Source organism: Ascaphus truei, chromosome 15 (genome assembly GCF_040206685.1).
Source record: "Ascaphus truei isolate aAscTru1 chromosome 15, aAscTru1.hap1, whole genome shotgun sequence".
Lineage (NCBI taxonomy): Eukaryota > Metazoa > Chordata > Amphibia > Anura > Ascaphidae > Ascaphus > Ascaphus truei.
Window position 1 is genome coordinate 26654607 of NC_134497.1, and position 23153 is coordinate 26677759.

The window sequence follows — 23153 nt, forward strand, 5'->3', positions numbered from 1 at the left end:
AGAGAACATTGTGCTTGTTTCTGAATTGGGTCCCTGAGAATCCCAAGTGGGAGCATCAGACTCGATGGGAGACTCAGCGACAGGGGTCTTGGAATCAATTAAAGGAATTGCAGGTACTGCTGCGGCTCATTTTATTCTAACACATCGACGGTTTTTCCCTGGCTTTTTCCTGGAATGCGACGCACTTCACCGGGAGCATGCCGCATTCATTTTGTGTTCTCAGCCGCGGGTCATGCGTGGGTCATGCGCTGTTGATGCGTTTATTGAGAATGGTTCGGATTTAATAGGTTTCAATTCTTCGCGTGTCCGCCAGATGGCAGATATTCATGAATTGTAATGCGCATGCGCTTCAGTAATGTGTCGACTTGCAGGTGTTTCGTTTAAAAAAGATACCACAGTGTGCTATTGTAAATTGGCCTTGAGACTGAAGGAAGAGGTTGCAAAAATGTATCAATTTAGGCTTTTCATATTAAGAAAGACAAAGACCAGTTTCTGTTACAGTATTCTCCAGAGAGCCATCGCCATGAGTGTTCAAGTGCAGCCCGTTTTCCAAAAACCCGACAGAAGTTACGCGTATTTGATATAGGCTGCGATTAATGCAACAGATGATAAGATGGCAACAGTTGTTCAAATTTATCAGTATTTTATCGAAAACTATGACATTTACAAATTTTCGCCAGCTCCTCATACGTGGAAGCGTGCAATAAGGAAAAGGTTATGTAGCGATCCCTGTTTTTATCGTATTGAGCCACAATTTGTTGGAGGGTATTGGTGTGTATCACCGGCTTTTTCTTGTATCTATGATCATGCAAAAGGCGAAAGGTCGTGTTAAAACCAACTAAGAAATGACAGTCGCTCCCAAGCAATGCACCAGCTTCCAATAACGGTCCCACCGTCAGTGACAACCCTTGCTGTCTATATACCTTTACTAGTGCAACAGTACTCATGCATAACAATCAACAGGTGTCCCTCCCTAGTGGAGACACTAACTACTGCATCTCGCAGGACACTACCCCCTTCACCAGGTGATCCCAACCTGTGTCTAATAACCCCACACAATATGTCTCCCACCCTTGAAGTGAGATAGATATGTGTGACTGCGCAGTCACTAGTCTCGTGTGAATCTAATAGTATCGTTGGTGCACTTGGTTAGGGTTACCTGCCGAGCACTCCAGTGCCCGGGCCTGCAAGGAGCTTCGCAAAGGATCCGATGGCGGAATACAGGAACTACCGTCCGGGGCGATCCCACCCAGATGGCTGCTGCAGCAACAGCGAAGGTCTGAGCCCAAACCTCTGGACGAACGTGCCGTGTCCGCTGGGTCCCTAACTGGCTCTGAATAGAAAGGGGCAGGGTCCCTAACCTGGGGCCTGTCCCTGACACAACTCAACTACTGGGTGGCTCAGGGCTATCTGGGGCCTCGGGGGCTGCTGGCCTAGTGCAGGGAGTCTGTAACAGGGTAAATAAAAGCCACCAGCTATATGCCTGGCAGACCTAGGTTTAGTCTGCAGTGCAGCAGTGACTAGGTTAACTTCAGCTGGGAACCTCAGGACAATTAGTTGGATCCCAGCTGCCTAATCAAGGTGTGTTAAAAACCCCAGGCTGTAGACACATGCGGCCTAGCTGTTCAGGAGAGAGGAGATTACAGATAGAAGGTCTGTCTATTGTATGCTATCTGAATCAGGAAAATACCCTGAAACTCTGGAGAGAGAACAGCTTGATACAAGGTCTGTTAGCAAAGTACATGGTTTATGAACTGTCTGTCTCCTGCATAGAAAAAGTAGCTGCTTTATTTTTTTCTCTGTCTGCTAAAGAGAAACTGTTTTGTCTGCTGAAGAAAAAGACATTTTTCTTTTGTTTGCTGATGAAAAGCTATTTTTGTTTTGTGTGCTGTATAATTTAAGGCTAAATAAATAAGCCTTATCCAAAGAACCTGCGTGTGTAGTTGCATTTACCCTGCAACAGAGTCACTGACTCCTGCACCCTACCTCCTTCCCCTGGCTGCTCCTGGCGCTGACTCAACTCTCTCCTCAAAACCCTGCCAAATGTATCTATTTTCCCTGCAGGGCAATCCTCCAGCCCTATTGGCTACTCGGGGGCACCTGGTGCCTTTCCCCCTTAGCCTCCTGGAAATTGTAGTCCCGTGGAGGCTAGTTCTATATTGGGGCCGCGTGCGCGATTCTCCTGCGTATGCGCAACTCCCTAAGGGCCGCCGCAACTCCCTAGCCTGATCCGCGCATGCGCGCACACCCACAATGGCAGCCCCCGCGAGCCGGGTAGGCCGCCGAGCCTCCTAAGGCTCGCAACACTCCCTGCTCCGGCCCCCACCTTTGGAAACAGCCGGCGGGTCCGTCGCTGGCTCTGGCGGCACCCGCAACCGTGCTGATCCAAAGGAGGGGGGTCTCTGGGAGCCGCAGGGCACTGGGGCTACACTCTCCCCCTGGTGAAAAATCCAATGTCCCCGCTTGGGGAACGACGTCACTCAGCATAAGTTTATACAATAAAAATGCAGGGCATGATATGCAAAACTTATCACACTTGACTCTAAACAATAGGGTACAGTTCAGTTCACATAAGATAACCGAGGCCAGCTGAGTGTTAGCTGCTTGCTGAGACCATTTGTGGGGTGCCCCTAACTGATCATGTGGGGGTACTTCACTTTAACTTTTGTGAGCCTCCGCCGGGATAATCTCTTGGAGATCATGCTCTGGGTTAACAGTCACTGGGTCCTTACTACTTCCTCCCCCTGGTGGAAGGAATAGTACAATGTCTCTTGGCCAGACCTGAACCTAGCCATCCGCATCACATATGCGGTTTACAGGGAGGCCCTAACCTTTTCCTCTGTCCACCACATGATGAATAAAGCGCTCCATGTTGAGCATGGAGAAGGCAATTGTTACCAGAGTGGCCACAGCACAGTCTTTTTTGGCTCCATCAGTCACTTCTGGGTCAGTCCACTCAATTTCTGGGAGCTCGGGAGCATTGGATCCCAGTCCTGGGACCATTTGGGTTGGAGCGCACGGGCTCACACTCAGGTCAGGAGCCTTAGTTAGTGCCTTTTCCACGGCCGCCTCCATCGGAGCCTGTGGGGAGTAAGGAGGTTCCTCACGACTCCGCTGGCTTGCGATGGGTTCCTCTTCCTCCAATCCCATCTCCGGATGTCCCTCCGACACACTGGGAGTCGCCCTGGCCGGGGAACTCTGCCACGGCTCTGGCCGCACCAGTGCTTGCTGCCGAGGGATATCGATGCGCAGCGGGTCCATAGCAGGGTCCGTCGCTAATGCTTCAGCTTCACGTGTGTGGTCTGCCGGCTGGCGCATCACCATGGCTGGTTGGCTGCTGTCTTTTCTCTTCACCTGGACGATAGGCGGTGGGTACTCGTCCACTCGCACCACTGAACAGCGGTCTTCAAAGGGGGACACCTCCGCCAGGACGCGATGCCGAGTGGAGCCAATCACCCTGGTGGCCAGACTTAAGAAGCTACCGTGCTCCGCGGTCACCTGGAAGCTCACACCCAACACCCCTGGGGCAGTCAACTCACCCTTGTCGTCGTTAGGTACTGATCCCAAGCCTAGGACCGACGGTACCATCATCTTAGGCCGGACTGGCCGTGGTAGGGCACACGGGCCCACAGCAGATGAGGCAAATGGCTCTTTGTCCTCAGCTTCACTTGCCATCGGTGGTTCCATCTGTGGTTCCAGCATTAGAACCGAATCTGGAACCGCGGTTAGGGCACACGGGCCCTCTGTAGCTGAGGTAGGCTGGTTAGCCGCATCTTCCTCTGCGGGTTCCGTAGCACACAGCAGCACTGGTTTTAGGAACTGTGCCTCGCAGCAGGCACACTTGGGTCCCCAGCTCAATTCACCATCTTGAAAATCACACTTGGGGCATAGGCACCTGAAGTACCTTTTTCCTTCGACGTTCACTACCTGAACCCCTCGTGGTCGCTGATAGGGATCAAAGTTCATACCACTGGAGAGTTTAAGGTCTTTCTGTAAGCACGGGCACAAAAGCAATGTTACATACAGTCCCTCTGCTGGCCAAACAACATACAACTGCGGATGTGATTCACGGCATCCTGTACTTTCCTTAGTGGAGACAGCAGTTACTGGTTGAGGCTCACTGTGCTTGCTCCCCCTAGTGGAATCTAAAGGAGGGGCGGCACACTCTTTCAAGGATTGTTTCTGGCTCTGCACTGAGTCACTCACATTGCGGGGGCGGGGCTCTGGTTTTCGCGCCCAACCCGGACAATACTCTGCAACAATTTCTTGCACTGTCCTGGTGCTCGCCCGACTTGGCGGGAGCCGCCATCTTAGGTGTGACTCACTGCTTGAAGGAGCCTCCATTTTAATCACAGTCTCATCAATTACACTGTGACTCTCTGCATAGATTGGGGGGTAGCCTTCTGGTTTTCCTGGCATTTCAGGGTAGATAACAGGACACCATACTTTAGTGAGGGTTCCATGGAGCAATATTTTGGATGGACCTCCTTCTCTTATTAAATCTTGTTCGGCCCTCACAAACACTGAGCACCACACTCCGTCGGCATCTACGCAGCGGCCTAAGACTTTTGCACCCCATAAACCTGGGTACTGACCCAATATTAAGCAAATATCACAGGAGGGAGTGTCAGCAGGAACTCGCCCTACCGCAAGGATTTGTGAGGACGGGACTTGCCCCTTTAATGCCCATTCGTACACTTCTTGGCAGGATGGCAATGGTAATGAGAACAACATAATTTACTGAGGACGGGGACCCCAGGTCTGGATCTCAGCAGCGCCTCCAAATGTAACGGGTATTCCCCCACCCAATCGCAGATAGAGTGTAGGTGCGGAGAACCTAATGTTACCAGGTGTGGTGCTTTACCTGCTAGGCTGACAGGAGGGCTGAGCTTCTGCCACAGGGAACCTGAGGCAAGTATAATATGAGTAACCTCGTACTCTGTGCAGAGCCTCCACCTGCGATGGCTCCCACCAGAGGGGGAGTGGTTCCTCGCAGGACTATTTATATCACTCAGCACACAGTATGGAAAACAGCCAATAGCTTTACTAGTGCAACAGTACTCATGCATAACAATCAACAGGTGTCCCTCCCTAGTGGAGACACTAACTACTGCGTCTCGCAGGACGCTACCCCCATCACCAGGTGATCCCACCCCGTGTCCAATAACCCCACACAATATGTCTCCCACCCTTCAAGTGAGATAGATATGTGTGACTGCACAGTCACTGGTCTCGTGTGAATCTAATAGTATCGTTGGTGCACTTGGTGAGGGTTACCTGCCGAGCACTCCAGTGCCCGGGCCTGCAAGGAGCTTCGCAAAGGATCCGATGGCTGATGAATACAGGAACTACCGTCCGGGGCGATCCCACCAGGATGGCTGCTGCAGTAACAGCGAAGGTCTGAGCCCAAACATCTGGACGAACGCACCACGTCCGCTGGGTCCCTAACTGGCTCTGAATAGTAAGGGGCAGGGTCCCTAACCTGGGGCCTGTCCCTGACACAACTCAACTACTGGGTGGTTCAGGGCTATCTGGGGCCTCGGGGGCAGCTGGCCTAGTGCAGGGAGTCACTGACTCCTGCACCCTACCTCCTTTCCCTGGCTGCTCGTGGTGCTGACACAACTCTCTCCTCAAAACCCAGCCAAATGTATCTATTTTCCCTGCAGGGCAATCCTCCAGCCCTATTGGCTACTCGGGGGCACCTGGTGCCTTTCCCCCTTAGCCTCCTGGGAATTGTAGTCCCGTTGAGGCTAGTTCTATATTGGGACCGCGTGTGCGATTCTCCTGCGCATGCGCAACTCCCTAAGGGCCACCGCAACTCCCTAGCCTGATCCGCGCATGCACAATCATGCCACATGCGCGTGCAACCACAATGGCAGCCCCCGCTAGCCGGGTACGCCGCCGAGCCTCCTGAGGCTCGCAACACTCCCTGTTCTGGCCCCGACCTTTGGAAACAGCCGGCGGGTCCGTCGCTGGCTATGGCAGCACCCGAGACCGCGCTGATCCAAAGGAGGGGGGTCTCTGGGAGCCAGAGGGCACCGGTGCTACATATATATTTGTAGCCCTCTTTCCTTCTGAATAGATGGGTCTACTGATGCTACAGTAGCTTTACCTGCTGGCTCACAGAGATCTGAGCCTCACTACTGGGAGCCTGGGGCAACAATATATATTAACTGGCAGCGCCTCCCCTTTCCCAGGATCCTCAATATGTGAGATTCCCCTGAACAAGAACAACAACAGCTCGCATATATGTATAACGTAATACTTTACTGTATAGCATATATATGCACACATATATATAACCTTGAGATACCAGTGGCCCCTGCCACACGTCATTGTGCAATAGTGTCCTCCCATCACCGTGTATATTCCACACCGTGTCCAGCGTAACCGACCAGTCCCTTGGTCACTTCACCTCCCAAGTGTCCCCAAGAAACCCACCCCCAAGGCGGGATCAGTGCCTGTAGGTACCGGTATGTTGGTGCACTTGTGGAAATACATGCTGGGTGCTCCAGCACCCGGTCGCTGACACTTCAAAAACGATCCGCTGATCCAGTGCAGTCTCTCACGATGACTTCCCACTGCAGGGGATGTCTCCACGTGCTTTGACTCCGCAGAGTAGTCTAAGCCCAGACTAAGAATGACAGGTTCCTCACTGTAGCACTGTGTTCCTGACTCACACACTCTAAAAGGGAAAAGTCGCTACATAAAGGTCCGGTCCCTACATAAAGGGCCGGTCCCTACAGCAACACAAGCTGAAGGTGACTTAGGGCACTAACTAGGGCCTAAGGGGGTACACTGGCCTAGTGCAGTGGGTCACTGACCCCTGCACGCGCACACACACCACCTTCCCCCTCTAGCTCCCAATCTTCTCTGCCTCGCGTGCTGCAAACCCTGCTTCCTACTTCCCTTAAGCCCTATTGGCAGTCTGACCCCATGTGACCCTGCTGAGGCTCATGGGAATTGTAGTCCCAGCTCATTGCCTTCACCTAATTGGTGTCATCTCACGCGTTTCCAAACTGCGCGTCCGCGAACCATCTGAAGAGGGGCCGCCGCATCTCTCATGCTACTGCGCACGCACGAACCACGCGCGACATGGTGGCCCTTGAGATAGTTTTCACCGGGATCCCCTCGTGATGCGCCTGCAGCTCCCCGACACCCAGCTGAAGCACGGAGGTAAGGAAAAACACAGAGCACCTGGCTACATCTTGTAAGCAAGGTCAGTCGGCACTCACTTAGCAGAGATATATAGGTGTCACGGTTGTGCTCACCACGAACCGGGACTGGACCGCGGGGCTGAGGTGGGGTTATATAATCACCAACCTTAGTCCGCGGAGACTGATCCGTAGTGCGCAGTTCATAGTCGTACATAGCAGGGTCAGGATTGGAGAAGGCAGCACCGTCATTATTCAAGCAGGAGTTCGGCAACAGGTAGACAGGTGTTCCCCGCTTCAGTTTAGGAGCGTGAGTGCAGGAGTGGCCTCTGTGCGAGGAGCGGCCTCGGCCCATGATGCCAGTCTCAGCAGGGGGAGACAGTAGGCTGGCCGAAGTACACCGCAGGTCAGCGTCGGGAAAACCAACGCTTCAGGACCGATGACCCAAGCAGGCCTGTGCGTGGAGCAATGCAGCAAGCCTCAGGATACTCAGGAAGTAGGCCTCTGCATAGAAGCAGGCCTCAGGATACTCAGGAAGGGAGACAAGCCTAGGGCTCGTGGCAGAACACGTAACGTCCAGGGAAGGAATTATGCTCGGCACTGATTCAGTGCCAAAGCCCAGCATATAAAGGGCGGAGATCCAATCACAGGAGGAGGGAAGTGTGAGTATTCCTCCAATGATGGAGCACAGGGCAGAAGCTGCAATGAGAAGCAGCACATGTGCCATTGATTGCCAGAGAAAGCCTTTGTAACTGCAGAGGTCTGCAAGGCTAGAAACAAAGCCAAGAGCGGATTCCTTACAGTACCCCCTTCCCCCCCCCCCTTCAGGTGAGACCTCCATACGAACAGGAAAATTCACAGATCTGGGGGACATGGAGTTGTTCCTAAACTTCCTTAGGCGAGAGGTGGCATTGAAAGCCCGCGTTTGCTGGGATTCCTTACAATACCCCCACCTCTGGGTGAGAAGCCTGGGTGGACAGGACCATTCATAGGTCTGGGAGACATCGAGTTGTTCCTGAAGTGTCTCCGGCAAGAATTAGGTCCAAAATCCAGGTGTATATTGGTGAGTGCCACAAAGGAGAGCGGTGGCACTGCGGTTCTCGATACATGGGCAATCGGACCAGGAAACTTGGAAATCCAAAGCCAAGAAAGGGCAGGGGACTCTGGAATAGGGACATCAGAAGGGCAGCAGCCACGTGTCTGGTGCATAGTAATAGTCCAAGAGTACAGACACAGGCCACTGATTGGCGGACATGAATGACATTGAGGACTGCAGGGCAAACAATGGCTTTGGCGGAATCAGCACGTAAGAACTTGCGAGAGTCTTTAGCTCCCAAGGAATTCCGGGTGGTGGTTAGCGAGGTTTAGGGCGGGAGGGTTCACTGCAAGATATTGAAGCAGTAGTCTTGCTACGAACCAGGCTTGTAATCCCAAGTAACTCGAGAGCAACCGGTAGCAGTGATGACGTAATTCTTGGTTGTGGTACAGGCAGTAGAAGAAGGATCCACCTCCTTTGGCATCTGATATTTGGGGAGAATCAAATCCGAAGTTATGGCCTTGGCGAAGGGCATAGTAAACAGCAAGGAGACAGTAAGGGACTGCATGTCCATACCCATAGTGGGGCCATCAGGAACAGGGACGGATGCTTCAGGTAAAGTGACGAGGTCCAGTGTGGGTGTCTTCGTCTTAGAGAGAGACCAAATGTAATCCAGAAAGGGCACTTTAGACACCGCACAGAAACCTGCGAGTAAAGACTCTGTTTGAAGGTAAGAAAACAGATCTTATCCAATAAAGCAGGAAGCCAGGTAAGCGGTGCAACAGCCTTAGAAATAGAAGTCACGAGGTTAAAGCTGGGTACCTCCAACAGAGAGAAAGCAACCAGAGAACATGAACTTGAGTTAGCCATGGAGAACCCAGGTAAGAGGGTCTTGCATGATACTGTGGGAGAAGCAATGCGGAATATGCCTGTTTTAAACATAGGGTCCTTAACAGCGGTAGCTCCAGGCACCCTCCTGAGAGGTAACCCTAGTTTAGCGACAGGACAGTCAATAGTAAGTACCCCAAGTGTTGTGGAAAATACAGTGAAATATAAGCCCATCTTGTACACAGGAGTTTTCAAAAAAGGGGACGCAGCGGGTATTGCCGAACGTTCCAAGTGCGATACCCCTGAGTTCGTGGTAGCAGAGATGCAGTCAGTAGCGGATGCCCCGAATACTGTGGGCAAGTCAACGTGAAACAGTATTATTAGCGAAGTGGACATCCCAGACTTTAGGGCAAAGCGTGGAGTTACAGGGGGCTTAGAAAAAAGAAGAAGCTATTCTCAGACGTGAGGAGCTTTAAGTCATCTTTAATCATCCCGGAGGCTGTGGCATGATCCGTGATAGAAACTGGGGTAGACTTTCCAATAGAAACAAGGGACATCTTGCTTGTCACTGAAGTGGGTGATTGAGAACCAGCAGGAACTGAACTAACTACGAATAAGATCAGAGAACATTGTGCTTGTTTCTGAATTGGGTCCCTGAGAATCCCAAGTGGGAGCATCAGACTCGATGGGAGACTCAGCGACAGGGGTCTTGGAATCAATTAAAGGAATTGCAGGTACTGCTGCGGCTCATTTTATTCTAACACATCGACGGTTTTTCCCTGGCTTTTTCCTGGAATGCGACGCACTTCACCGGGAGCATGCCGCATTCATTTTGTGTTCTCAGCCGCGGGTCATGCGTGGGTCATGCGCTGTTGATGCGTTGATTGAGAATGGTTCGGATTTAATAGGTTTCAATTCTTCGCGTGTCCGCCAGATGGCAGATATTCATGAATTGTAATGCGCATGCGCTTCAGTAATGTGTCGACTTGCAGGTGTTTCGTTTAAAAAAGATACCACAGTGTGCTATTGTAAATTGGCCTTGAGACTGAAGGAAGAGGTTGCAAAAATGTATCAATTTAGGCTTTTCATATTAAGAAAGACAAAGACCAGTTTCTGTTACAGTATTCTCCAGAGAGCCATCGCCATGAGTGTTCAAGTGCAGCCCGTTTTCCAAAAACCCGACAGAAGTTATGCGTATTTGATATAGGCTGCGATTAATGCAACAGATGATAAGATGGCAACAGTTGTTCAAATTTATCAGTATTTTATCGAAAACTATGACATTTACAAATTTTCGCCAGCTCCTCATACGTGGAAGCGTGCAATAAGGAAAAGGTTATGTAGCGATCCCTGTTTTTATCGTATTGAGCCACAATTTGTTGGAGGGTATTGGTGTGTATCACCGGCTTTTTCTTGTATCTATGATCATGCAAAAGGCGAAAGGTCGTGTTAAAACCAACTAAGAAATGACAGTCGCTCCCAAGCAATGCACCAGCTTCCAATAACGGTCCCACCGTCAGTGACAACCCTTGCTGTCTATCCAGCAAGCCTGAGCCGGATTTCGCGTGCAGTTTCGATCAAGCTTGCATGTACCTAAGCAATTTCCAGCCTCATCAGCTGACTACAGGTGTACTAGTCCCGCTGCAAACTATCCACGTGGATGATCAAGAACACTGGACTGGCAGTGGCCCGGCGCCAGCGCCAGCTGAATGGGAAATTCTATGGTGAGTATTGTTGCTGTATTATTTTCTGTGTTTTTTTTATTTTGACAATACAGTATCAATATCGGCGCGATTCAAAAGTCAAGCGATTCTCCTGTAAGCAATATTATTGGTTGAGCGGCTTCTCCAGTACTGTGCTGCAGATACTGAACAATTGATGGAACACTAGGCGCATGCGCATTGGAACCTTCTTGAAACGCATATGCGTGTCATTATATCAACGGTAGGCGCATTGGTGGGACTGGCTGGGAACTTCTTTAGGGGGCTGACCATACTGTAACAGTAAAACTTTTCTTTTTGTTTTTCCTCAGAAAAGAAAACGGCTAAAGGAGGGATTTCGATGGATATTATCGCTTTGTGTAACAATGCCTTCACATTGCTGAATCGGATTTAAAAACCCACGTACCGGAGTCTACAGTTTAGTGGCCGTTGTTATTGATTAGGATAGAATAATGTACCTGAAACAGTATGCTGATGTTTTCCGGCCGTACAGTATACAATACTTTTTTATATACAGTATACTGTGTAATAAACCCGAAAAAATAAAAACTATGCATTTATTCTACATGTATGACAGTACTGTACATACAGTGCAGTACAGCATGTGTCGTCTATTTTTTTTAATACTCTTATACTGAGCATGCCTACAGTACACAGTACAGTATGCCTGGACAGTAGTGTACATTCTAGAAACACTGTATTTTGTTACGGTATCAAAGGAGCCAATGGAACAATGTAAAACAAATCAACACGTTCTTTTATTGGTGGAGTAAGTACAAAAACATTTATTTACAAATACTGTACAATGTAGAAACATTTTAAGTACACAGCAATTCAAAACATCAACAGGTGTATGTTTTACTGCTAAAGTAGTGAAAACATTTATGCATAGAAAGTAAAAACATTTACATCCAGTCAGTATGGTTTACAGTCACATGTTATAAAAACAAATTCTTTATTCATAAAATATACAAAACGCAACATATCCTTTATTAAAGAACGGCAAGGCAAAACATATACATTGGGATGGTGTGCAAAACAGTCTGCACCACTACAGTCCTCGAGGGCAGCAAACAGGCCAGGTTTTCAGGCAAACCTTTGAAAAACGTGCCTGTTTGCGGCCCTCAGGGACTGGAATTGTGCATGGCCTGTGTGTGTGTACAGCAAGTTAAAACATTTCTGTATACATGCAAGTTAAAACACACAACAACATCTCCTTTATTTAAGTACAGCAGGTCAAAACATGTACAGTACAGTTCAGCACAACAGTATGGTCTTACACTGCCCGTGATTAAACCAGAAAGTCCACCAGATTGTCCGTCCATGGCCGATTCCTTGCATGGCGCAAAACGCCATTAATGCAGTCTCGAACACCTTTCATTACAGGATCTGTACTTGTATAAAAGCGCCACAATTCCTCCAGAATGGTCTTTCTTAAATTGTCAGGAAGCGCCTTTTTTACGCGATTTCCTTCGTAGTTCACGCTGAAGGCCCAGTCGCAGTACAAAGAGTAGGGCACATGGTGCTTAAAAAGTAACAAGGCTAGGGATCCACTGCTCTGTGGGAGTTATTGACCAATCTCTCTACTAAACAACGATCTCAAGCTTTACAGCAAAATCCTGGCAAATAGATTGAATCCAATATTACCGAGACTAATCCACAACGACCAGGTGGGGTTTGTCTCAGGCAGACAAGCCTCAGATAACACCCGCAAAATTATAAATATCGTTGATCATGCCCACCTCACAGCTACCAAAGCGGTTCTGTTAAGCTTAGATGCAGAGAAGGCGTTTAACAGAATCGATTGGCTATTTCTCGACAAAACAATGCAGAAATTCGGCTTCAAAGATGTGTATCTAGAGGGGGTCCGAGCGCTATACCGCAGTACATCTGCGGTGGTGAAACTCCCTGGCGGATCCACTAAGAAATTCAATATAACAAATGGAACGAGACAAGGATGTCCCCTATCTCCCCTCCTGTTCGCCCTTACAATTGAACCTCTGGCGTCTAAAATACGAGACAACATAAATATACAGGTGGTACCAATTGGCGGAAAAAATTATAAAGTCTCGTTATTTGCAGATGATATTATTCTGACATTAACGCAACCCCAGATCTCTCTTCCCAATCTCCACAAGGAATGAATGGAATTTGGTAAAATATCAGTGAAGGAAAACCTTAATTTCCTCGCCTATGCTTCAGAACCGAGAGGAACCTTTCCTCTGCCAAGTAAACTGAAGCCTTGTGACTGGATACACCATCTGCACCGTTTGCAGCAGACTTCCCAGGAAGCTTTCACGCCCTGCCACTGTTATCTTCGATCTTTGGGGAACTTTCAGGCCTGGTAGACGAACGAAATGAATATTAACGCAAGCCAGGTTTCAAATCCTTTGTCTCAATTTATTACTCATAGGGTAATGACTTTTATACAGAAAAAAGAAGATATTGGTTAGAGGCGTAACATAGGCGTAACATAGGCGTATCTTGGGCGTAGCTTTGATTAGAGGCGTGATTTAGGGGCAGGACATATTAGTGGCGTGATTCTTGGGACGTGTCTCTCCCAATACAAGCAATGTCTGAATACATAGCTTATTCATTGTCTGTTATCAAAAGAGACCTTGAGTCTTTAGCAACTATATTACACTATTTTGCTTCTTGCAGAGAACCATTCTATTATATTCTAACTAAAACATCAGGAAATTGACAACACAAAAGTATCGTAGTAATTTCCTGACCAGGAAGAAAGGAAATGCAATTTGGCAGAAACTGAGCGCATTTAGGAATTATATTTCAGCAAAAGGCTGACTAAAGAATCTTATATAGTTATGACCAGACAAAATGGAAGCTTAACATGAGTGCAGATTCTGGCCTGACATACTGGTCCTAACAACCAGGATATAAGATTAATAGTGATAAATCAGAAGCCCTCAACCTTAATTTGTCAGAGCCAGAAATGCAGACATTGAAACAAAACTTTAACTATAAATGGAGCCCTTCATACATCAAATACCTGGGAGTACATGTATCAAGGAATTACAGCTCACTTTACCAAAATAACTATCCAAACCTCTTTAAGAAAATTAAAAAAGACCTGGATAATTGGGAAAGCTACCAGATGTCATGGAGCGGGAGGATGATCTCAGTAAAAATGAATATAGTCCCCAAATTATTATACTTTTTCCAGACACTCCCGATCCATATCCCTGGCTCTGAACTTAAGACTATCCAAAACAAATTTTTTCAATTTATCTGGCAAGGGAAGAGACCCAGGGTATCTAGGTCGGTTCTTATGGCGCCCAGGACAAAAGGAGGATTGGGTGTCCCAGACATTACTAAATATTATCAGGCAGCCCAACTAAGACAGGCGGTCATGTGGAACTCGGACCCAGACCAGCTCTGTTGGCTAGCAATTGAATCTCAATACTCCAGAATGCCTTCTCTGCCAGCTTATCTTTGGTGCGGTGACAGGGGAACTGATATGGCACCCAAATTTGAACTGGGAGCGATGAGACACACTTGGGAAATATGGGCGAAAACCAAAACTAAATTCCAGCTCTCCTCCCTCAGTTCACAACTAACCCCACTATTCAACAATCCTAAATTCCCCCCAGGATGCGAAACTAAACAATTCGACATATTTAAATCATTGGGGATCAGGGTGATCGCGGATCTGCTGAGCGATGGACAGTTCCTGAGTCACCAAGAATTACGCACCAAACTGAAGGTACCTCACCTAGATACATTCAAATTTCTCCAAATTCGACACTTCCTACAAAAAATGTCTCCAACGTTGAAATTTCCCCCTCCCACAAAATTTGAGAAACTGTGCCAAGATGGAGCACATCAAAAAGGTCTAATAAGGCAAATATATGCTGGCATGGAGAACCTGGCAAATCCAAACGCACACGATTATATGCTCAAGTGGGCAGCGGAATTGAACATAGTTATAGACTGGGAGGACTGGGAAGACATATGGGACGCAGCCTCAGGAACATCCATATGTACCATGGTGAAGGAGAATATTTACAAAATAATGTATCACTGGTATCTTATCCCAGTGAGACTAAAACAAATCTACCCTCTGGCATCAGATCTATGCTGGAGAGGTTGTGGACATAGAGGGGACATGGCCCATATCTGGTGGCTATGTCCAGAGATCCAAAAATACTGGCTTATAATACAAGATTTAATAAAAGAGATCACAGGTCTCACAATTCCTATGGATCCACTGACCTTCATTCTGGGCAGACCAATAGAGGAGATCGATCGCCCAGTATGGAAATTAATCTCCTTTATATTGACAGCAGCAAGATGCTCGGTAGCATACTCCTGGAAGAAGACAGCGCCCCCCCACAAAACAACAGGTGAACAATAGACTTAACGAAGTAATGCGGATGGAGAAACTAACGGCTTTCCTAAAACGATCAACTGAAGGGTTCTATAAAATTTGGGAACCCTGGATAATCCAATAGAACGAACCAGAATAAAAATTCCTTGAACCATAAAAATGCCATCTGAGCCGTAGGGGAGATCAGAAGAAGCGCGGCCAGACGAGGGGGTGAGGACCCCCCCCCAAAAAAACCCTTTCCCCCCTATCTCTCCCCCCTCTCTTTCACCATACTTTTTCTCTCTTTTTCTACACCTCATGGACCATAAGGTGGCCCTGAGTGTGCGCCCGCCCCCCCCGTCCTCTAACCGAACAAGGAAAACCTACATGTATTAGGCCAGAAATGTAAAGTAACTCAATGTATGTGAAATTAACTATGCCTAATAAAAAAAGTTTGGAAAAAAAAAAAAGAAATAACAAGGCATACTTGTGGGGTGCACCAGCACTCATCACCATAAACTTCTCCCTGATTGCCGGTGACAGATCGCACAGGGTGATGTCGGGCACCGTATTGATGCGCGCGAATGTAGGTCTTCTGGGAGCAGGTGTGCTTGAGGCGACGGGAGATGGTAGGTTGTCTGGGAGGAAGCTTTCCTCCGGTCTTGGTCGCCATGTTGTCTCCTGGCGTGGTCTTGACGGGGTTGTCATGTCCTCCTCAACGGCATACATGTACACTACATCTTCTGGTGGAGGGGGTGCGCTTGGTGATGGAAGGGGGTCGATGCTCCCATTCAGCACATCCATGCCACCCTCCTGCTCTGGCGTCGGGGAAACAGGGGCATGAACACAGAGCAAATTATGTATACCCACTATGTCAGCCTCTATCTTCTCCATCCGTCGATCCATCCGTTGATCCATATCTAGCATCTGTTGATCCATATGTAGCATCCGTTGCTCCACATTTAGCATGGTCTCCAGAATCAAATCTAACTTTGCCAGCACAATAGAGTTCCCGGGGATATCCACATTTATCCCATTCAGCATCCGGTCTAACGAGCTGCTTCTTGTGCATGGCGTGTGGACATCTGGGTGGATGGGTGCAACGGAGGATGAGATGGGGGTTCCATGGAGAGAAGCGGCAGCGTCCCCGAATAAGGGTGGAGGAGGTGACCTGTGGATATCCGGTAGAGGAGAAGCGGCAGCGTCATCGAAGAGGGATGGAGAAAGTGACCTTTGGATTTCCGGGTGAGAAGCAGAGTCGTCTAAGAGCAAAGAAGAAAGTGACCCATGGATTTCAGAGGCACCAGCATTGTAGGATAGACCTGGAGAAGATGGCCTGTGGGTTTCCGGGAGGGCGGCGGCAGCGTCGAGGATGAGGAGTGGAGAAGACGGGCTGAAGATTTCCGGGACAGCGGCGGCAGAGTCGTCCAAGTGTATGAGAGGAAGTGGTCTGTGGATTCAATGGGTTGGCTCCCATTCGTTTTGCGTCGAGAGTACATCACCGTATTTCTTCTTGACATAATAAGGCTGACGTCTATGAAAAACCTTAGCCTTTGGGGTCAGCAGAAGGTTTTCTTTATTGGCCTTAGCCTGTTGCTTTTGCCTTGGCTTGGAAATGGCAACCACCTTTCGCTTTCTCTGCATGACAGGCACGGCAGAGGCGAGTGGGTTCCTGCGTCCGTAGAATCGGGGTTGATCCATGGAAGCAGATGGAATAATGCAGTATCTGGACAAGGGCAAGTTCAGATAAAGATGATCAAGTGGTGGGCTCTGCAAAGTGTATAACCTTTTATGCATGGCGACAAGGTACAGGTGTTGAAAGTGGGCGTACTCTAATGTGAGTCATTAACGTACAAATACACCATCCATTTTGTCGATTCATTGCACATTGAATACACATCGATTAAACATTGAATATACATTCTTGTGTTTGTATTTCTTTCTACTCGCAGAAATGCCTGTTAAGAAGATTTCCAAGGAGCTCAGCATGCGAATTAAGGAGATGTACACGAGCGGACACCGAATTGCTGCTATCAAACGCTGGTTAGCTACTTCTGGCCTCGTTGTGTCAGCAACCACCGTGAGCTATCATGCACACAGAAAAAACAGAGAATGCAAAAGGGCACCAAGGGTAACTAACGCGTAAGTATACTGTATTTATACAACGTAAAAAATTTTTTATATCAAATAATGAACTGTAGATCTACAGTATTGTATGTAATATTTTTGTTATTTCTGTACATTTATATTACAACAGTATATATATTTTGTATATTTTGTATATTTATATTACAACAGTACTGTATATATATTTTGTATATTTATATTACAACAGTACTGTATATATATTTTTTATATTTATATTACAACAGTATATATATTTTTTAGATTTATATATATATTACAACAGTATATATATTTTGTACAGTATATTTATATTTATATTACAACAGTATATATATTTTTTAGATTTATATTTATATTACAACAATATATATATTTTGTACAGTATATTTATATTTATATTACAACAGTACTGTATATATTTTTTTTATATTGCTGCATATTAATAGAACAATATATTGTATCCTGTTGATCTACTGTACTGTCTCTAATATTTTTACTTACCGGATTGTTTTTCTTTACATTGTAGGGAGACAACTCTTCTGGTGGACAAAATAAGTGAGGAGAATGATGAGAACAGTGCATTAAGGGTCAAATACACTCTGCAGGAAAATCACAATCTCATTGTATCCGAGACCAGCATAAAGAAGATGAGACGCAGCATTGGATGGAAATATGGACGTGTGAGGTTAGTACTGGACAGTACAGGAGGTAAAAGTGTTGTTTAGGAAACTGTACTGTACCGCTAAAATTGTTTATTCCTTGTCATTACAGAGCGTAACCCATGAGAAGGGACGTCAACAAAATCAAAAGAGTGGTCCAGGCCCAGGCATGGATCAACAGTGGAGAAACATTCCAGGATTGCATCTTCACTGACGAGTCTACTGTGTCGCTGGAGAGATTTGCAACCTTTGCATTCCACAAAAAAGGCTGCATATCTTTGAAGCCGCGGCCAAAACACCCCGTAAAGCTGCATGTGTGGGGTGCCATCTCTAGGCATGGACCAGGATGCATTGTCATCTTTGAAGGTAAAATATATCAAATATAATGTAGCCTTATGCACTGTACTTTACTAGTGTAGCCTTACTGTATGCACTGTACTGCACTATTGTGCAGTTTTTTGAGCCCTTTTCTTTTCTTGCTATAGGAATCATGAATAAAGCTTTCTTCCAAGACAACATTGTCCCTGAGATAGTGCAATACATCACACGCGAGTTCCCCGGATGGCCACCTTTTCTACCAGGACAACGATCCGAAGCACACCGCGTCAACAGCGCATATCCTTGAGAGCGGTATCAACTGGGTGAAGACGCCAGCGGAGTAAGTGCGGTAACCGTGTCTCATTTTTTTCCCACTGTTTTTACTGTGTACTGTATCTCTTTAACTAATTGTCCTTTTTTTCCAATGACAGATCGCCAGACTTCAATCCGATCGAAATGGTCTGGCATCAGCTGAAGGACCATATCCGGAAAGTGGTGAAACCCTCCAAAAAGGACGAGTTGTTGAAAGGAATAATGAGTTTTTGGAACGATGTACTCACCGTGGAACGCTGCAATAAATATATAGACCATATTGCGACTGTGTTGCCCATTGTGATCGCGCGTAATGGGCAAGCATCAGGAAAGTAGTACTGTACTGTAGTATTGTAAGTACAGTATGATACAGGTAAGTATGGCACAGATTTTTTCGTTCCTAATAGTCAGAGTATACAGTAGTTACAGTTTTTTCTTTACAGAGAGAGCAGGACCAGCCATCTGGTTACATAGTATTTAACAGTAGTCAGAGTATACAGTAGTTCCAGTATAGACTAGCTTGACAGTAGTACAGTGAATGCCTACTAACTGCTCAATTTTTTTCTTTCCAGAGAAAGCAGCACCAGCCATCTACAGTAGTACTACACATCACACAATGCCATAATACAGTACGCACATAACTGCACTAATTTTTTGTTTTCTTGTCGTTTCAGGAAAAAAGGGTGGCCTGGGGGGATGTGGGGTGTTGTGTCCAGTCTAATCTGTTTGTACGGTCAAATTTACAGTATATAAACAGCAGTAATGATTGTCACGGTAACTTATGACAAGATATAATGAACACCAAATATCTGGGTTGAACTGAACGAGGCTTAGATATAATAAAATATATGTATTCCTTAAAAAGGTGAACACAGCAATATAGTACAATTAACAGGCAATAAGGTAACACTTACTTAGGGTTGGGGGATGGAGAAGTATCAGATAGCAATTCTCCAGCAATCCGGTGACATTCCAGGTGGAATCAGAAGAACAACTCCAAAAAACTGTAGGGTTGACACAGTTTATATACCTGTGTAACCCTATTCTTAACATTGAATACAGACAATTGGTAAACAATTAACTGTATCCAATCCCTAACGTGGAGACACAGTTTAAACCATGCCCCCCAGCTAGTTAGCCCATGTGTACAGGGACTCTGAGGATCTTATTTCTGTAGCCCCATAATTAAATCAGGGGCGACGACCAGTCTACCAAATGAAGTATCTGGCAGGAGCTTCATTGTTTGTAGGTGTAGATATACCACTTACAAACTACTCCAGTTTGACGCTTCTCCGCCCTCAGGTAACAATTAGAGTGACAGAGTCTGTTGATTAGTACTTGGTTCCTAGTGTAAACAATCAGGGCAGTTAACTTTTGATCACAGGGCTTATTCGAAATCATCTGGCTGCCCTTCCTGACCTATTAGCATAGCAGATGGAGGCTGCAATTTCAGAGCAGATCCAAAATTCCATATAGACTTTAATATTTTCACATATTAATAAGTTCCGTTCTGGTGGGCTCAGTGGGTCAAAATTTGCCAGTTCTTAATGCCTACAGTGACTCTAAATATTGGCCAAATTTCAACTTTCTGCGACCTTCAGAACCGGAGATACAGAAATGCACTTTAAAACATTTTTAAAATACAGGATTATAATGAAACATGGGAACAGGGGAACATACAGTTTCCTGATATGAGAAGGTGTAAGCCACATTCCTGGACTGCAGTCCAGTTAACCCCTTGCCTCCCTGGTGAGGTCAGGGGGTGGCCATATGGGGTGCAACCCCTTTAATACCGGGCCAACCTCACTCTCCCTCTACACCTCCCCTTCTTAATGGGTGACCTGGGCCCACTGGCCCTAATGGGGAGTTGGGCACTGCTGGCACCATTAATGAACTCAGTCTCAGAGGGATAGTCCTGACATGAAAGTCCATCAGCATTACTGTTTTCACTACCCTTTTTGTGTTGAATAGTAAACTCGAATTCTTGCAAGACCAAGCTCCACCTTAGCAACTTGGCATTCTCCCCTGATGCCCTCTGCAGCCAACTCAGGGGTTTGTGGTCTGTGAGGACCATGAAAGCCCTTCCATACACAGAGGGCTGTAGCTTTTTGAGGAACAGGGGAACATACAGTTTCCTGACATGACAAGGTGTAAGCCACATTCCTGGACCGCAGTCCAGTTAACCCCTTGCCTCCCTGGTGAGGTCAGGGGGTGGCCATATGGGGTGCAACCCCTGTAATACCGGGCCAACCCCCCTCTCCCTCTACAATGATGTACACAAAACCTCTCCTCTCTCAATGAACTACTTTACTGTACACAGAATGAGGAACAAGATTAATACGGAAAAAATAAAATTACTATATATATATTATACATTACAGTATATATTATTAAATAATATTCTTATAAATGTGCATTATTCATGTTTATCCATGTTAGATCGCTACAGATCAGGTCATCCGTTAGGGCAAGCTAAATATACACACACAATTTCTCCCGGGAGCATCGTACGGCACGGATATGTGTTTGTCTCAAATAGTATGGCAGACGGGCCCGGAGCTGTAAGAATTCAGAGGAGACTATGGTTGAATTCTCACAACTGACTTTAATGGTTCACAAAACAAGTTTTATACATAAGGCAGGGACAAAAATACTGTTGTCATCTGTTACAAATATGGATTACACATCTAAATTTACATGTAACCTTTACATAATGCCTTTTCTGTAAATCTTAAAACATTTAACTGCTGAGCAAGAGATATACAATGGTGTCTTATAAGGCAGTCCTGTCTTCTGGTAATCTTGCTTTAACAGCATATGACAAGCTCAACACAGCTGCTTTCCAAGCTATTTACAATAGTCTCTGAGAAATAGGAAGGCCAGCTTCTACTGTTTAACCTTATCAATTCCTGAGGGGAACAGAGCTGACAGGAGACAGTTTTAACCTTACAATCCATGTTTTACAAATGTTTTCTAAATGTTTATCCAATTTCAATCTGCCAGAAGAACTTAATAAAGACTGCATTATGTATTATTCATGATTATTTTTATATTTGTATTTTTTGGTTCCTGATAAAATAAAATAAATATTTATTTACATTCCTGCTAATCATAATCATTGACAACCCCCGGTTCCCCCCCCAACCCCCCACACACACACACACCACACCAATGAATAAGAATGAATGACAAAACAACATGAATCAGTGAATGTTTTTTTTAACTCTCAATTTTCACAATGCTGTGCAAATCAGATTTTCACCTCAAAGGGTTGGGGGGGGGGCGGGTTGGGTTAATCATGTGCAGTAATCAGCTAGCTCCCATCTCTAAGAGGATTACACGCAGGCGCAGTGAGGCTTTGTAGCTCGGCTATGAACGGATTAAGAACACAATGGCAATATTCAGAAAATTAACGACTCTGTGGAGGGGGGTTGGGTGACTCATGCGCAGTAAGCAGCAAGCTCCCATATCAAAGAGGATTAGAGTACATGCAGGTGCAGTGAGGCGATTGATGCTCAGCTAGGGATGGATTAAAAACACAATGACTAACTTCAGAAAATCAATGACTCTGTGGAGGTGTCTATCGACAAGAGTTTGTGTGTGCGTGGGGGAGGGATGAAGGATTAGTTGTGCAGCAGTTCAAAGAAATTACATAGAGTAGAGTACAGTACAGTAATTTCAAAAGGAAGTTCATCATAATACTGTAATTTGATCCCTACACCCCCAAATACAGTATATAAAAAGCACACAAATCAACCATGTGCAGGCAAACGCACAGATTGAATATCGTAATATCAAGATTGTTTTTGCAGGCTTGTGGATAAAATAACAGTTAAAAAATCATAATGAAAAAAAAATTGGGGGGGGGGCACTCAAGCAAGCAGTGGTGGGTGAAGTTGCAGGCGCATGAGCAGGAATCAACTAGCTCCCATCCGAAAGAGGATTACACACAGGAGCATACTGTAGAGAGGTGATGCTCTGTGCTAATCAAATTCAAGAAGGGATTTTCCAAAGCGTTGCCGTAAACAAAGCCTCAAAGTTCCCATCTCAAAGAGAATTACACGCAGGCGCAGTGAGGCTATGTAGCTCGGCTATGGACGGATTAAGAACACAATGTCAAGATTCAGAAAATTAACGACTCTGTGGAGAGGGGGGGGGGTTGGGAGAGTCATGCGCAGTAAACAGCTAGCTCCCATCTGAAAAAAGATTACACGCAGGTGCAGTGAGGCTTTGTAGCTCGGCTATGGACGGATTAAGAACACAATGTCAAGATTCCGAAAATTAACGACTCTGTGGAGAGGGGGGGGGGTTGGGATAGTCATGCGCAGTAAGCAGCTAGCTCCCATCTGAAAAAGGATTACACGCAGGCGCAGTGAGGCTTTGTAGCTCGGCTATGGACGGATTAAGAACACAATGTCAAGATTCAGAAAATTAACGACTCTGTGGAGAGGGGGGGGTTTGGAGAGTCATGCGCAGTAAGCAACTAGCTCCCATCTGAAAAAAGATTACACGCAGGCGCAGTGAGGCTTTGTAGCTCGGCTATGGACGGATTAAGAACACAATGTCAAGATTCCGAAAATTAACGACTCTGTGGAGAGGGGGGGGGGGGCTGGGATAGTCATGCGCAGTAAGCAGCTAGCTCCCATCTGAAAAAGGATTACACACAGGCGC